Raw genomic sequence first — 18,495 nt, 5'->3', positions numbered from 1 at the left:
GCCCTCTTGAATGCCTCAATTGAACATGTCTCCATCACATTTCCAGACAGTGCATTCCATACCCTAACAACTCACTGTGTGGAAAAATTTCTTTCTCACATCACACTCGCTTCTTTTGCACATCACTTTAAATCTATGCCCTCTTGATTTTTTTTCCTTTTGCTCGCAGGAACAGTTTCACCCTATTTACTCTATCTACCTCACATGTAATTTTTAAAACCTCTAGCAAATCTTGTCTCAGCCTTCTTCTCTCCTAAGAGAACAGTCCCAACTTCTTCAATCTATCCTTATAACTGATGATTCCCACTGCAGGAACCATACCCAGTCATTTGGATATAATTGAGAACCCAAGCTGATCATTCTCCTCCATTTTATATGGTACTAAAATCATTAATTGTACACTAATAACCATTTGAACGGAGATCAACTGGGCATCAGAATTCACAAAGGCCCAAAAAAAAGGGCAATGATGAGCAATCAAGCCACAGTCATGGTTCAGGTAGTATAAACGTTTCTATTATCTGCTCATTTAAAATGTTTGCAGTTAGGGTTAGAGTTAGGGGTGCTAAACACCCGGTTATATGATCATACCCCTCAGCAGGAGATGCAAAATAGTGACAGGTTGAAGCTGGGCCAGACAAAGGAATGCCATAATGGCACAGTATGTGCACCCAGTTTCTCCAAAGCAGGTTAATATGAAGAGAGATCTCCTCTTTCCAAAGAGTATCAGTTGATCTTCCTAACAAACTCTGAGAAGTCAGCATGTGCTTATAGTTGTGACAGTCCATGTCAGTAATGCAACTCAGAGGACTAGATATAGTGTTCAAAGAGACTCAATGACCTCATACAAGTGGTCAAGGTTAATGAATGTATCTTCAAATTTTGCGTGCTACCAATTTGCACCAGCTGCCTCATAGACACTGATGAATGCATTACCATCGTTTCACTCATCTACCGATCTCTACCAATCAGGACTCATACATAACATTCATAGGCTTGCTCCACCCTCATCCACTGCTGCAAGCCTCACTCTCACTTCTCACAGCTTACATAGGCTGCTAGCTATTTAACCATGATGGGTATATCAGCCTGGTAGACAACATTGCACTGATTGATACACCTCACTTTCACTAGTTTGATAAAATGGTGCCCAACTAAAGGTAACTAAAGTTAACAGGGATAGGCATGGGCTGTTTGTCCTCACCCCAGTGGAGATGGTACTTCAATTATCATAGCAGCCATGACTAAGGTCAGATTGGCAGCGGAGTGAAAGGGATTGAAGATGTAATCTACATCTACAAAATCCTCCTCATATCACACTTTTCCCTCATCTCACAATCTCTTCTGATTTATTAGTTGCACATGGTGTCACCACACCCCTCTTGTTCTTCCCCCATTTCCCTTTCTGTAACTCCACCTTCTTGTCTTTCTCTTTTCCAGAGTTTTTAAATTCACAAGTAGGTCAATGGTTATGAGGCATCAAGAAAATGCTGTTATCACCACCCCATATCAGCCAGGGTCATATTGAACAGTGGAGCAGGCTCAAGGGGCTTAATTCCCTAGCCCTGTCCCAATTTCTGATGATCTTATTCTCTTTTAGATACCCACCAATTGCAAACAGGCCAGGGAGCAGCATAGGAGCATAAAATGAATGATTAACGAGACATTACTGGTGACAAGACATTATCCTCAGTGTCACACTATCTCATGGATGAGCAACAACTATAGAATCCAATGCATGGAATCATACATTCCAGACAAAGCCCCAGGCACTATCATCACTACTGAAATCCTGATCTTCTCATCTGGGCAGAATGGTGCTCAGCATGGCTCCTCTTAAGCGTGCATGCTAGATCCAATTGCCATTTGGACTCAAAACAATATAACAACAAAAATTCAGCTGCTTTTCAGTGATCTCGAATTATTTTTATTTTGCACTATAGTATGAAAGAGACACAGATTTATTCAGTTGTTTTCCTCCAGCAATAAAAATGGCGGCCAAATTGCCCAGGGCAAGGAGAAGCCAGTGAAGAAATATACACTGGAAATATCTATACTCTCGCAATTCTTCGTGTTATGATAGGATTTGGATCAGTAAACCATGCAAACATATAGATTTGTATAAAGACCCATTTTCAGCGGACACATGTTTTGATGTTCAATGTATTGTAGTTATCAAATTCTTCCTGATCTGCAAAGCGCTGCTGTCCATGCTGCACACGTTGGGGAAGTTAGTATGTGTGGCTGAGAAACTAGGTTTTCCTCCTGCACAGTAGGGGTGACCATATGAACAATACAAAGACAAAGTGTCCCATTAATATCAGATTTTTATTTAGTGTGACAACCATGATTTAATACTCGCGACAGCCGGTGGCATGCTAGTTTGTGAATATTTAATAGCTTTTTGCTCAGCAGTCTCACTTCAAATGTTTCAGATAATGTGAAACTTTCAAATAACACTCCAGTAAATATCTTATTGACATCTTCTCTTGCACGAAGCTAATCATCATTTTGAGGAGGTCGATAACGAAATTTGCTAGAGTAATGGCAGGGGATGCTGCCATCATATAGTTTTAACTTACTAACATGTTTAGTTCTATGCTGCATATCCCAACTGAACAGAGAAACATGCCAAATGCAAGCAAGCAGTCAGTACAACAGTACAAGCTGAAGTTATTTTTCCTATATCTTGCTGACCATGGAAGTCCAAGTGCAGAAGGATAACGAGTCACAGTTGAGGTAGAGTTTCAACTGGGTCTAGCATTCAATGATATACTGTATTCTTGTGCTAACATGTCAGGGCAATCCACTAATGGCTACATTTATTTGATCCATAAATCTCTTTCAAGGAAGCTTTGTAACATTTTTACCCTTAATGTGAAAATTATATACTTGTCATGCACCCAGCTTAAGAAGATTATTTTTCCCCCCATGTTGCATATTGATAACAATATCTGAATCAACTGAGGCAACTATCACAAACTAGCTCATCTCAGTTTATGCACCATTTTAACAACAGAGTGCCCTTTCATAAAACATAGGACACCTTATCCATTATTTCATAGACACGAGTGTCACCTGGTCTTTCCATAGTATGAAGGAAATTAATGCAGTGCATTTACCCCTCAGGATTTAGTGTTCAATTACTATACCTTTATTAAATCATGTGCAAAAAAAATTGCTTAGTTAATACACAGAAGCAGTGTTATTTATGTCGTAGTTAAATATAAATCCAAAAATGAGATCAATAACATGCAAATTCCTAAAAGTAAACTGTTTGCCTAGTGTGGAGGAAGATATAAACAAAGCCAGAGTTGTTCAGTAACTGTAAAAATAGTTAATGAAGTTAATGTTGTACATAGTAATGTTGCAATATGGTCTCTATCCTTAATCTAGCCCCTGTTATTTTGCAGCTTCTCTTTCATTTTCCTGGTCATCATTCCTATGAGAATCACCCCTGCTCCTTTGATGATCTTCTCATTCATCTCATGATTAGATTACTTACAGTGTGGAAACAGGCCCTTCGGCCCAACAAGTCCACACCGACCCGCCGAAGCGTAACCCACCCATACCCCTACATTTACCCCTTACCTAACACTACGGGCAATTTAGCATGGCCAATTCACCTGACCTGCACATCTTTGGACTGTGGGAGGAAACCGGAGCACCCGGAGGAAACCCACGCAGACACGGGGAGAACGTGCAAACTCCACACAGTCAGTCGCCTGAGGCGGGAATTGAACCCGGGTCTCTGACGCTGCGAGGCAGCAGTGCTAACCACTGTACCACCGTGCCGCCCTCATCAATCAACTTTCCAAGCTTCATTTCTTAATCAATTAATCAATGGTCCTTCTGTTCTTTGATCCTTCCAAGGATTTTCTAACTTTCTCTTTCAAAAATTACCCAAATCTCTCCTGCCAAAACTGTCTATCAACTGTCCAATCCCTAATTTCCTTTTGTTTCTCAAAATCTTTGAACATATGGTCACCTCTTGATCAATATGCTCATTTTTCTGACAATCTATCTGTCCCAATATAGTCAGCATATCTCGAGGTCCATCCTCTCTCATAATGGTCATTCCTACATGAGCAACACCCATTGCTCTAAAGACTACGGAGTATTGTCAAAACAACTGATATTAAGTTGTGGATAAGTCGCCAGTTCCCTAGGAGGACCACAGCTAATGTTTTCTGTTCATATCTAAATCTCTGTATTAATGTCTCATGTCCCTCCCTGCCTTGCTGCTTGTTCAGACTGAATAGTCTGCTTGCAATCCAACACGAGATTCAAACACTTAGGCTGTCCTGTACTAAGAGCTGTTATAAAGCAGAGGTTGATCACCCTGCCAAGAACTTAAACTGATACACCCAAAGGGTAGCACCTCACCCTATAATCTGTAAAAGGAGTGTGAAAAGTGGTGTAACCTGTTTTTCAGCAACTTCTAGTGGTTAATAAAATAAATCCCTGACAGTTACTTTAATAATCAACAATAACAATTTATTTATCTAACTCTAACAGTGAACAAATTTACTAAACTATTAACAAAATGAATAAATCCCTTCTAACTACTAACTATTCCTGAATAAAATAAGATTCTAATGGTATGCTGCTTCAATAAACACAAATCCCACTCATATACAAAAAAAACAGAATTTGGTCTCTTGAAATTACATGTCTTCCAGAATGTTCTACTCCTTCTCCGTCGATTCTTCTGTCAGGAACTCCTTCTCCATCGTTGCTACTATTACTATTTACACAGTCCTTTCTCTAAGACATTAATGTCTGTGAGAGCCAGCGATTTTCTCTGGTGAGTTGAAGGCTGTTAGCTCTGACGGATGGCAGTTAGCTCTGGGGTCTTTGGCCAACTGCCCCTTCTTTTATACCCATCATGACACATCAATATTTCCTACACTAGGACTGTTGATGCTGTCAAAACTATCAGATTTAAATTTAATAGGTATTTGAAATTGATAGTGTCTGGTTCAAATTGATTGGCTAAATTCAAAAGCCTGTTGTCTTGGTAAAAACTGCTGCTTGGCTTGCTAACTTTCGATACTCATGTTTCAGTTCAGGTTCTCTGCATATTTGCAAACTCAAGTGCTGCTCACAGACATCCATTTTAAATCTCCAAGCACAGAAAAAGCACCATCTTTTAAAAGGGACAACGCAATGCTTACCCTATTTTACAACATCAAATTCTAACTTCCTGCCTCCCAATCTACAAATATTCTACTTAAGTTCACATCAGAGCGCATGCCTCTACCTCTGCAACACTGTTCACTTTCACTTCCAAACTTTTTCCACCACTAGGCATGATCTCAACATAAAATTTACAAACTCCATCCAAATAATAGAATCCAAATCATTTAACATTCCACCATTTTATCCTATTCCCTAGTATGCCCATTAGACCTGTGTTCACCAACCTCCAGTACCCTGTACCGGATGAATTTAAAATCCTCATGTCCACCCATAAATTCTAATAGTCTTCTTGTACAACTTTCTTCAGAGGTGAGTCTCCTCCTGCATTGTCTACTCTTCTAAAGTCCAATGCCTCCCTTCATACTTTCGTTTTACCCATTCATTGTCAGAAGCATCAACCACCTTGACCTGACTCTTTGTATCTTCCTTGCTAAACCCAAATATCTCAACTCCCCATGACAGCTTTAAAAGTATTCTCAAAAAAACTATCCTCCAGGAATTCTGTTGTTTCCCTTAACTCTCCCACAGAGGCTTAACTATTGGTCACTGTTCCTCAAATGCTTTGGAAATGCTAAGACACTAAAAAGGTGTCCTCTGCTAATTTCCCTACAGCTCCCAGTCTTGTATTCCCCTGTTGGGTTGCTCATTGGAGCCTCCCATTTTCAATTTCAATGAGTAAACACAGAAAAAGAATGCAATAGATAATTTCTCATTGCCTTCCTGATGTCGTTCAAAGGTGATACGTAAAAATGTAAAGCGTAGTAGTATAGAGTTTTGCATGAAGCAGAAAACAACTACTGCATAAAAGAATATCCAGAAACAAAATCATATATTTCCGAGCACATCATGTAACTGTTCATAATTAGTCTTCAATCAATCTCAAATGTTATGGAAATGCAATTACAAAGTATATTAATCAAGCTTAACACCACTGGACCATTGTTAAAATGTTAAGGCTGTTGGCTTTTTAAAACATAATTGCAATTATGAGTACTACAAGTTTTAGAGCTGTGCAATTGGAAAATGTCCAAAGTGAAAAATCAATACGGAAATTTACTGTTGCATAAGTTTACACAGTGTGTTCAGAGCAGAAACAGGTCATTCAACTTGACAGATCCATTTGCTGGCATTTATGCTTCTCATATTTTTCCTTGTCTAATTCCATACAACAATGTAATCTTTCTACTCCAATCTCACTCATTGAAATAACTGCACAGAGGCTGGTATCTTGTCATCAAGTCACCTTTAGTCACATGTGCACAGTACATGACCCTGATCACCAGCTCAGAGCCGGTCCTTCAAATGAGGAATCCCCTGTTTATTTTTTTTTCTTTTTCTCAGGGTGAACAAAAATTGTGATACTCCTACTTTTTAAAAAAAAATTATGTAATTTTTTTTCTTTTTTCTTTACCCTCACACTACCGCCTATCTGAGGTAATGCTTATTTTTTTCCCCCAGCACCCATGTGTGTGTGCAGGTGTGAATCCCCTGTTTATTTTATTTATTTTTTTTTATTTTTTTTCCACCTAAGTGCGGTAGTGCTTCTTTTATCCCCAGCACCCATGGTATGTGTGTGCAGGTGTGAGACACAGTGAATCCCCTGTTTATTTATTTATTTTTTTTTTAATTTTAACCCCCACACTACCACCTAAGTGCGGTAGTGCTTATTTTATCCCCAGCACCCATGGTATGTGTGTGCAGGTGTGAGACACAGTGAATCCCCTGTTTATATCTATCAGCCAGGGTTCCCTGATTGGCCCATGCTAACAAGTCCAATCAGGCATCTCTATTTTTAAAATAACTGAGCTGGAACAGATCATAGAATCCCTACAGTGTACAAGCAGGCCATTCAGCCCAGGAAGTCCATATCAACCTTCCGAAGGGTATCCCACCCAGACCCACTCCTCCTACCCTATCCCTATAAACCTGTATTTCCCAAAGCCAATCCATAGTCAATGAGATCCAACTGTCTCTCTTTCCAATCACTACACACATTCTCAACTAGCTCTTCTGTAAGTCATCTACTTTCAGCGAGAGCACGTTCTGGAGGGATATGGGTCGGATGCTGGCATGTGGGACTAGATTAGATTGGGATATCTGGTCGGCATGGATGGGTTGGACCAAAGGGTCTGCTTCCATGCTGTACATCTCTATGACTCTATGACTCTACACTCCCACAATTCCCTGAGTAAAGAAGTTTCATCTGAATTTTCTATTGGTTGTCTGGGGACTATCTTCTGTTCATGGCATCCATTCTGCTCTGCCCCACAAATGAAAAGATATTCTCTGTGCAGAATTTAAATCAAGTGACAGTTGTTAAATCAAAAGCCTATTGCAAAGTTAAATTTATTGGATCAACTGCATTGCCCCTTACAACTCTCTGCTATCTTTTCAAAACATTTAATGATGTTGATAAAGCAACAAAAGGCTTTTTTTTTAAATATGTCCAATTGTTCTTTGCTAATCTTTTGCATATTAGGCGGTTTCTATTTTGCTCTTTTTTTGTTATTTTCCCTAGTTCTGATGTTAATTGACTGTGATAAACCATCGTCATCTTTTCCTTAGATTCCTGCAGATACAATTGTCAGTTAGGGTTTTGTCCTCTTTGCATGTGATTGGTTTATTTAATATAGCGTCATAGATATCTGGAGGGAGACAGGGATGGCATTGATGCATTCTTTTCAATTTCAATATCAAAGTTCTTCAGTGTTCTGCAAGTTCCTCCCATCATGATTAAAGCAGGACACCACAAGAATCCACTGCAAAATGGCAGAGACCCAGCAGAAAATGTGTCAGGTCCTGACATCCAGCGATGCGGGCCAGAAATACAGCCTGTGCCCCTGAGATAACCCATTAAACGTTTCTTTAAACATTTCACACCCTTGGACCTTGTCACATTGCTTGCATGTAATTGCAGCTGCAGCTATCTGATTTAGAATAATAGTCATAGAGGTGTACAGCACAGGAACAGACCCTTCAGTCCAACTCATCCACGATATCCAGATATCCTAACCTAATCTAGTCCCATTTGTCAACACTTGGCCCATATCCCTCTAAACCCTTCCAATTCATATAACCAATCAGATGCCTTTTAAGTGTTGTAATTGTACCAGCCTCCACCATTTCCTCTGGCAGCTCAGTCCATACACGCATCACCTTCTGTGTGAAAAAGTTGTTCCTTAGGTCCCTTTTATATCTTTCTCCTGTACTTACCCTTGTCTACTTACCCGGAACATGCCCCTCATGATTTTATAAACCTCTTTAAGGTCACCCCTCAGCCTCCAATACTCCAGGAAGACAGCCCCAGCTTATTCAGTCTCTGTTTTCCCCGGAGTGTTGGAGGCTGATGGGTGACCTTATAGAGGTTTATAAAGTCATGGGGGCTTGGATAGGGTAAATAGACAAGATCTTTTCCCTGGGGTGGGGGAGGCTAGAACTAGAAGGCATAGGTTTAGGGTGAGAGGGAAAGATTTAAAAGGGACCTAAGGGGCAACGTTTCACGCACCAAATTGAAATCTTCAAACTCCCACTATTCAATTTTGAGTGCATACTGTAGCTAACATATTACCAAGCCCATAGCTTTAGTTATGAAAATGGCAATGCATGCCTTCAGAACAACTTAATCATGCTTTGCACAAGCGTGTGTGAGTGTGAAAGAAAGAGAGAGAGTGAGAGAGAGACAGACGTAGCCACAGCCCTTTAATATATCCTGTAATTGAAAGGGGCCACGATATGTGCTCAGACTGTGCAGGGACTTCCGTGTTACTGTTAAGCCATGCAGCTTAGAATGAAATTGAAATCAAGTTTTGCACTTAACTTTTTTGCAAAATTTAAGTGACAGCTACTGATTATTTAGATTGCTTGTCATGACTGACAATGATTTGTACATTTTTCCACTGTTCAAACATTGTGAAAATATTAAACCAAAATTGCAATGGGTAAACAATACTGTTTGTGACCATGATACTTCATTGACTAAGTGACCAATCTCAATATCAATGCCATGAGGAAATGCAGGAAGGGTCAAGTCACAGGAAGCTGGAAGATTAATGAGCAATATGCATTTTGACTGACAAGGTTGATCTCGAATTAAGATCGTAGGTAAGAAACTCAATACATTTGCTAATGGAAAAGTCCAGTAACTGTTCACCCTAAAATTAGAATTTGCAATCCAATGTGTGGGAAAATGAGCTATATATTTACCTACTGCAGCTTCCATGTTTAAACAGCTTACCACATAGATCGTCTCAGCCCACACCCATGAAGATTGATCTACCAGTCCTTATACAGGGGTTGATAATGCCACTACAAATGTACCCAAAACAAATAAGTGCCTTCAGGAGTGGAGCCAGAGTTCCACTTATTTGATAAAGGGCACCATCTGTTACTCACCTGGTCAAGGAGAAGCATCTAAAGCTGGGAAACAAGATAATGAAATGCTTCACTGATAATCAGCATGACATACAAACTAAGCACAACCATTAAACCAGTAGGATTTAAACCAGTCAGTCTACAGCCAGTTCAATCACCACTAATCTTGTTCTTTATGCTCCACCTCAAAATTTCCCTCCTCTTTCTTTGCTTGATCTACAGTTCTCAAAGATACTGTTGTCTTTAGTTCTCTCAGATCATATTGTGCAAACAACTTTGAAACTGGTCTTTCCTCCCCCATAACCTCACTATTGTAGGCATACGATTACCCAATAACTCACTAACTGATTGTTTCTGTTATGGAAACATAGAAGGCTGCTGCTTCTAAAGCTCCTACACCAAGCTGTATCAATAACAAATAATTCTACATGTATAGCAGCTTGTAAAACAAAATAAAAATGAGACGTTCTTAAGACCGGTCTCTGTATTTGAAGGTTTAACTCTTATCCTCTCTCCAAAGCTGCCATCAGACCTCCTAAGTTTGTTTCAGATTTCCAGCATCTGCCTTTATTTAAACTGTAAAATATAATGGCCCAACTTAGCCGTGGTGGAAATTATGCTGTGTCACTCCCCTCAGCTGGAGAGAAGCAAAAAGAATGATTTAGAGTTCATATTTCTTAGTGAAAGTTAGTCACTTCTCCTTCAAAATGTCTGTTTTACGCATTAGTGATAATCCATGATCAAAATGCGAAGGGGTTGTGTGTGAATCCACCCCAAAAAAGTGCTCTAAGTGCTTGGGTAAATTCACATGTAGGGGTCCTTACGTAAGGTATGATTTGTCTGGTTAGCACACATAAACAATACTTTTCACTGTGGAGAGGCTGAACAGACTGAGGCTGTTTTCCCTGGAGCATCGGAGGCTGAGGGTCGACCTTATAGAGGTTTACAAAATTATGAGGAGCATGGATAGGGTAAATAAACAAAGTCTTTTCCCTGGGGTGGGGGAGGCCAGAACTAAAGGGCATAGGTTTAGGATGAGAGGGGAAAGATATAAAAGAGACCTAAGGGGCAACTTTTTCACACAGAGGGTAGAAGGCTGATACAATTGCGACATTTAAGAGGCATTTGGATGGGTGTATGATAGGAAGGGTTTGGAGGGATATGAGCCAGGTGCTGTCAGGTGGGACTAGATTTGGTTGGGATATCTGGTTGGCATGGATGGGTTAGACCGAAGAGTCTGTTTCCGTGCTGTACATCTCTATGACTCTATGTGACCAGAGGAAATCAAATCAAATATAAATAGAACCATTGAAATTAGTAAGGAGCTGTTCCTCCAAATATAGACTCCTTCTTGCCCGGGCTTGTGGGTGAACAAGTCTGGGAGAGAGTTTAAATCAGAGTGGTGCTGGAAAAACACAGCAGGTCAGGCAGCATCCAAGGAGCAGGAAACAACCTGTGGTTGGAGCAGCAGGAATGTCAGAGGTGCAGTGAGAAGGTCACCAGGGAAGTGACTGCTGGGTGCCAAGAGTCAGGAGCAGAAACCAGCTGAAATTTCACACAAGCCACTGTTTAGCTTCTTCTGGGAGTGGGGTTAGGGATGTATGGATACTGGGAGCTGGTAGAACAAAGTTGCAAAGTGGGTGTCAGGAGTCAATAGGGATGCTGCAAAAGGGAGAGAGAGACTGCTTTATAAATATTAATGGCCCAACATAACGGAGGTCAAAAAGTGTGCTGTGTCACTCCCCTCAGCTGGAGAGAAGCAAAAAGGATGATTCATAGTTTTCATTTCTTAGTGAAACTTAGTGACTTCTCCTTAAAAATGTCTGCTTTACACATTAGTGATAATCAAAGATCAAAATGCAAAGGGGTGGTATGCAATACATCCCCAAAAAGGCCCCAAAATACTTGAGAAAATTCACTCTCAGGGGTATGATTTGTCTGGTTAGCACACAATACAGTACTTTTCACTGTAACTCAGTAGATAGAGGGAGGGGAAGGTGGAACAGGGAGGTTATTAAGAAGTTACTACAGTTTTAAAGACTCACTTTGGATTGGAAGCCAGTAATACTTGAAATCACTGAGATAATGAATTACTTGTATTTGCAAATAATTGGTATTTCTAGTTTAAGGTTGCAAATGTACAGGAGCTACAACATAAGGAAAATATGGTGGATGCTATTGTAATAAACACTGTGTCGGGTTAACTTTACCTAAGATTAAGATGTTGTAAAAATGAAAGTAACTGTTTTGTTATAATATTCCAAATTTGTGAATACACAATGAAAAAACGTAGTTGTGACCTCACTAATCCATAAGGTACATTTAGAGTGATAGTTTCAGATATTTTGGCAAAAAAACGTTGCTAATTTATGATGTCATTGTTAAGCACATTTAATACCATGGTGCCTAGGCAATCAATACTTTTATCGTGTGCTGTAGCTTCAAATTTAAGAGAGGGTTGATAGCGGGGGTATTGATGAATTCTTCTATTCCCACTTGTGCATGAGTCCAAATACCCCATAGGTCAATGCAAATACAAAATGCAACCCCTTCACCTAGTGAGTTATTGAGTATGAAAAGTAACTTTGAAAGCCAGTAAGGAGTTTCTGAAAAATCAAAATGTAGACCTTGGTGAAAATCTCAAGAGAAGTCCTGAAGAACAATTGTTTTATATATTTTTAAGATTTTTGCACAAAAAGAATTTCAGAACCTTCTTGGAATGATAACTTTATTTTACAAAAACAATGACGTTTGACCTTCTGGGATCTTTATTCCAAACCCCATGTCCATTACAGTAGACAGCCAAGACTTTAGAACTGTCGGCCCTGTGCTAAGGCCAATAGTTTTGAAAGCTTGCCCATTTTTTAAACGGAGGGCAGGAAAATAGTGTTGTCCCACACCAGGTCAGGTTTCCGGCAAGAATGGGCATGGGCCTTCATTTATTCCTCACACTCGGGCCTAAAGCCCATGATAAAATCCAGTCCTGTGACATTATCTCAAACGTGTGATCGTGTCTGCTACTTGCTCTTACATGTGCGCAAGGCTAGCAAGACTGGCATTTATTGGTAATCCCTAGATCCCCTTAGAAAGTGACAGTCAAGCCATGGCACAGCTATTGGGAAAAATAAAACGACTGGTGGAAAGAAGGGAAATCTGGTAATCTTCGAGGAATCACTTAAGCTGTGCTACAGAACTATGCTAAAATGCAAGGGCAGAAATGTCATTAGATTTTTTAAAACCAGGACTTTATCAAAACGCTTAAAGGATATTTTTCCTCAACTGAAACACGCCAAATAAATGATTGTTGTTGATGTACCACCTACCCAAGAGTTAGAACTCAATATGTAGATAAACCAGAGAGTCTGGCCATTCTCCAGCATTTCACTTGTGTATCCATTCATCATCTAAACTGATGCCCTCACAGCACTTAGCAGGGTCATTATCACAGCCCAGATTTACACAGTATTTTCCAGCAGGGACATCTGAATAGAAAACAGAAACTCTGGAGTTTTCTCCCTCCTCTTTTGGAGTGTCTGACACTAATTTGCTACACACATTAAACCCCCACCCCCCCCCCATCCCTCACCCTGCCCACTCCATCATACTGCTGAGTTCACAATGTGTGGGTGACCAAAGCACCATTTAATATATGTAATTCAGTGTCTAAGTGTTGCATTCATCCACAATCCATCAATTTAGTTTGCATTTAGAGGAAAGGATGTCTTTAAAAAATGTAATAGCAATGCTGTAAAGTCTACATATTACGTATAAAATTGAATTACCTTAACTAAGTCAAGTTGGCACATGTACGTTTTGCCTTTTAAACTCAATTCACAAGTCTGGTTTGCACCGAATTGTACACTGCAGATAACTAACTTTAGAAAGCAGTAAACTGAAAACCTATTGGGGGAGGGGTGTGTGGATTTTAACCCCACCCCAAAGTGCACCATTAAATGCATTTGAAAAGTCCAATCCCACACTTCAGTTTCGAATTTTAAAGAGACAATTTGGCAGGTAACTAAGATAGCTCCTAAAGTCAATGAGGGTCTAATTCACATAAATTAATTGGAATTGGATGCAACCTTCAGGCCCTGACAACAAATTGAACATCAGCTCAAATGGAAAGCCCACTGTGGTCAACATCATTAAGGAGGTAATTTTGTGGCCCCTTTTCTCTGTGGTTGCTGTTTTATTAGGTAAGGATATGGGGAAATAAAGCTAAGGTAGTTCAATGGAACTACACCACAGATTAGCCATGAATAGCTGTAAAGATTCAAAGGGCTGAACAGTTCCTGTGTTCACTTAATAGACCGGATTTACAACGTTCAACGAGAAACAGTTTCTCCACAAACTGCTAACACAAAAACAGACTGACTATTCCAACAAATTCATGTTGTGACAGATGTTTTGTCTGCCAAGTAAACATTTAATTATAATTTTGGACATGTTATTGTGGTCGGGAGGCCTGGTGATATTTGGTATTTTAAATAGAAGCAGGAGTTCGCTCCACCACATTTTAAGATCATGGCTAATTTGATTGTGGCCTCGGCTCCACCTTCTGACCTATTCTAGATAACCTTTGAATCCCTTATTAGACAAGAATCTACCTACCTCTGCCTTTTAAAATGACTATTTCTGCCACTCTCTTGAGGAAAGAAAATTCCACAGATTCTCAACCTGCAGAGAAAATTTCTTCTTATTTTTATCTTTAGTTGTTGACCCCTTATTTTTCAATTTTGTCCCTTAGTTCTAGTCTCTCCCACAAACATCAGATAATGAAAGATTCTTTTCTGTGTACAAGTTGAGGTATATCAGAGTACCATCATCTGTTTCCATAGCTATCATGCATAATTACACTAAGCATCCCTGCACTAAGCCTGAAAAATGGAAGGTTGTTTGCTGTCTGCTAAAAACAGGGTAGAAATTTCATAGGCATTCTCCCAATTTCCTTTATAAGTTGGGCAGAAGATGTTTTGGTGCAAATAACTATTTCATGGTTTATTGTTTTAGTGTGCAAATTTTAATTTCAAGAATTAAAGTTTAACAGTATAAAATGAGAAAATGTGACTGAAGCATATAAAAATATGTTATACTGAAAAGGTTGAAATGTTGCTTTAAGGGGTCAATAGCTAGGAAGGTAAAGTAATTAAATTGCTGGGCTCTAGTGACTGTCAGAATACAGAAACCATATAGCAGTTCAGAAGGTTATCCATTTTGGTTTAACAGAATTAGAAGGGAAAAGATGAAGCTTGAGGAACTATCTTTGCTCAAGATGTGGTGCTACAAAGCTTGAAGGTGTGGCATCCCAAACAGGGTTAGAGTTAATTTATCTTAAAGCATGGAGTAAACATTTAAGGTCAGGTTAAGGACAGTGCAGAGCAGGTTAGTTTGCCAACGAGGTGGGTGGTGAAGATTAACTCCACATATGAAAGTTAGAAGCTAACATTAGCCAACAAGGAACTGTGAAAAAGGAGGTAGAATGAGGTTCTAGCAATTCTGTTAAGAAGGTTTTCTGGTTTCAATTTGCCTGGGTGTGTGTTTAATGGGAGAAAGAAGTTGCAGTCTGAAGTTGGAAGAATTCAGAAAGAGGAACAGGTTTCTTGTGCTGTAACAGACAGACCTCAAGCAGCTAAGACTTAGGAGAAATCCCAGGCAATAGCAGCTCCAGGCCATGGAAAACATTTAGAGTTAAGAAGTAGTTCTGGGTGCGCAGCTTGGTATATGGTGGAGGAAGCCCATAAACAGTATTCTCTTCTTGCACCTAAGAATAATTGGAGCTTAAAGAACTTCAGCAGCAGCCTGGCAATGCTAGTTAAAGCTGAAATTAAGCTGGCAATTAAAGGTTTGTTGAAAGATTATTTAAGTTTCTTTATTAATTATGGCTAAATAAAAAGGCCATAAGAAATTGATTTACTATCAACACTAGAAAAGACCAGTGCAATCCTTATCACTATGATAAGGCATATCTAATCTGACTGCATCATAGCTACATTACATAGAAATTGTCAGTTTTGCTCTTATTTGCATAGATTAGACCATTACCAAGAAGACAAATAGAGAGAGAGAGAGACAGGAAACAAGTGCAACTTCTCACCAACGTGTTTTCACAAGCTGATTTGAATTACAGGTTTACAAGTTTAAGACACTTATTAAACACGTACAATCACTTTTTAAAAGAAGTTCTGAAGAAAATACACAAAAAATGTTAACTCCACAGTTTCAGCTGAAGAGTTAGCTCCTGTACAAGCAGCGTGGGTCAAATGGTCACTTTCTGTGCCGTGATTCCTATTATTCTGTGTTCGTAACAGAAACTGCTGACAAAAGGTCATACCAAATCGTTGTCTTCTTTTTCAGTCGTCAATGGCTTGCGTTCCACTTTTGTGTCTCATATTCTTATTACAAACATGTGGCTTGTTTAGATTAGCTGCATAAGTCATTTATTTTCTAAAATGTGAGTAATGTTGCCCCTACCAGTTAGACATCTGAAAAGCTAAGGGTTTCTTCAATATCAGCAACAATCAGCATTTAACACATTTTAACATATTTCAAGACAAGTCACCAAGGTCCAGTCAAAAACATGGGCCTGGTCAAAGAAACAGATTTTAAGAATATTCAGAGGAGATTATGTCAATGACAAAACAAGAGTCCGAGATGGCTGAATGTACAATAATACATCGAAGGGAAAGGATTTAAGATTAGATTAGATTAGATTAGATTACTTACAGTGTGGAAACAGGCCCTTCGGCCCAACAAGTCCACACTGCCCCGCCGAAGCGCAACCCACCCATACCCCTACATCTAGCCCTTACCTAACACTATGGGCAATTTAGCATGGCCAATTCACCTGACCTGTCTTGAAGACTGCAAAAGGATTTTAAATGTAGAAATGTGTATTTTAAACTCCATGTTTTGAGTGCTGGAAGCTAATGTTGGCCAATGAGGAACTATGGAAAAGAAGGTGGAATGGTATTTGGGCAGATTTCGACAAGTGGAAATTGATATTGGATGGACTGTCAGCCAGAAATGTATTGATGTAGCAGTTCTAGAGGTAATGGTGCCTCAGGATTTCAGCAGCGAGGCTGGAGTAGAAGTAAAAGGAGATAATTTTTTTAAGAGGCAGAAGCTGGTGGTCGTTGTAGGGGACAAGGTATAAGAGACAATCAGAAAGTCAAGAAGATTGCAGACAGTTTAGTTTAGCCCAAGACAGAAGTCAGAAGAGGAACAGAATAGGTGCTGAGCATAACTATTTTGTAGTAAGGCTGAAGATGACATCACTCTTCCCACTGTACAGGAGAGAAAATAACAAATGATCCAGGACTGAAGGCCAAAAACAGAATCACATCCAACATTGGATGTTTTGGTTTAGGTTTCGCCAGTGCCCGTTACAGTGTGTACTCTGTCTAATACAAAAAAAAGGAAGAAACACGCTGTTCGATATGATCAGCCAATTATGTTAAAATCTGGAGCTCTGGTTGGCCTGGCTGGGTAGAGAGGATGTATGCAGTAATGTGGCTGTGCTGCCAGAGGCTGAGGGCTTCCTGGGGAAACCTGGAGAGCTGGTAAGGGAATTAGAAATCAGGATCAAATCTTTAGCACTTCAGGAGTCGTTACCTCCTGTCCTTCCTTTGTTGCCTCTAACTGACAGCTTTGACCTCCTCTACCCTCACCACCACCCTCATTTCCAGATTAATTGAAGTCATAGCAGCAATTGTGTCACTGAGTTTTGTGTCTTTGAACAAAGATAAGTAAGACACAGGAACAAGCCCTTTTAGCCCACTAAGACTGCATCAACACATGATGCCTTTCCAAACTAAAATGTTTTTGCCTCGACGTGGTTTATACCCCTTTATTCCCTGCCTATTCATGTATCCATCAAGATGTCCCTTAAACATTGCAACTGTGTCCATCAAAACCACCTCCTCTGGCAGTACATTTCAGGCACTTACCACCCTCGGTGTAAAAACAAAATTCCTTTCACGTCTCTGTTAAACCTACCCCCTTTTTTCTTTAAACCTATGTCCCCTAGTAATTGACATTTTTACCCTGGGAATTTGGAGTACAAATCAGGCCACTTCTTAAAGATCTTATTTCTGGATGTTAGAATTTATAACAGGGAGAAACAAGTGCATTCCTGATTTTTGACCAAAACTATCCCATTACCAGGCAGTTAAATTCAAGGCTATTTCAGAAAACTGAACTGGACACCAGAAATTCCTTGCCTTTATGATTTGAGTATTTGTGTCTTTCCTGTTTGTGTGAAAATTGACATCTCTCCTTATTGTGCCTTTCCTTTGTTCCATGTTACTCTGATTAGTGTACAGTGCCTCTTGTAATTACTTCACTACTGTCTGAAGGTCTGGACTTAGCTCCAACACAGATAGGCATTCTTTGCTGCTTCTTATTTCTAATTGCATGGACCTCTAATCCAGCAAGGAGTCAACATCTTCAAGAAGGAGGAGAGGGAAGAAAATTCCCATGGATATTGTGATAGTGTTACCAAAATGGCAATTGTTAGGGACTAGGCCAGACCACTCAAAACATTCTTAAGCAGGCAGCTCAGAGCATAACTTTGCAATTTGTTTTGGTAAGTGTACAGTGAAAATTACCTGGATTAAGTTAGCGAGGTTGATGATCAGGTTTAAAACAGACAAAAAAATGAATTCACAAAATTATACAATAAAACATGAAGAACAGAATAAAGAACCCGTACAGAACTCAGTCCATCCAAACTAGACTTAAGTATACTGTTCCAAATATACACAACAGCCCTGATAAGCAAACCCCCTTTAAAATACAGTACAAAAAGGGGTCAGATGCTTACAGGTTGAAGTTAGAAGGGGAGAGAGAGAGAGAGAGATTCCACACGGCTTTGTGGTGAACTCCCAACCAGTTCTGCACTGAATTAAAGTGCTCAGCTACACA

At 39.7% G+C, this 18,495-nt stretch overlaps 1 protein-coding gene across 2 annotated transcripts in view; it reads right to left on the bottom strand.

Annotated features, from left to right (window-relative positions):
- The window catches only part of LOC122557344 (serine/threonine-protein kinase PAK 3), a 244,078-nt gene that overhangs the window by 152,246 nt on the left and 73,337 nt on the right, over window positions 1-18,495 (bottom strand). The window lies entirely within an intron of this gene.

Source organism: Chiloscyllium plagiosum, unplaced genomic scaffold (genome assembly GCF_037043375.1).
Source record: "Chiloscyllium plagiosum isolate Xiang-an unplaced genomic scaffold, Cpla_swu_hap1 HiC_scaffold_11, whole genome shotgun sequence".
Classification (NCBI taxonomy): domain Eukaryota; kingdom Metazoa; phylum Chordata; class Chondrichthyes; order Orectolobiformes; family Hemiscylliidae; genus Chiloscyllium; species Chiloscyllium plagiosum.
Note: the sequence above shows the minus strand (reverse complement) of the source record. Positions and strands in the feature narration are given on the sequence as shown.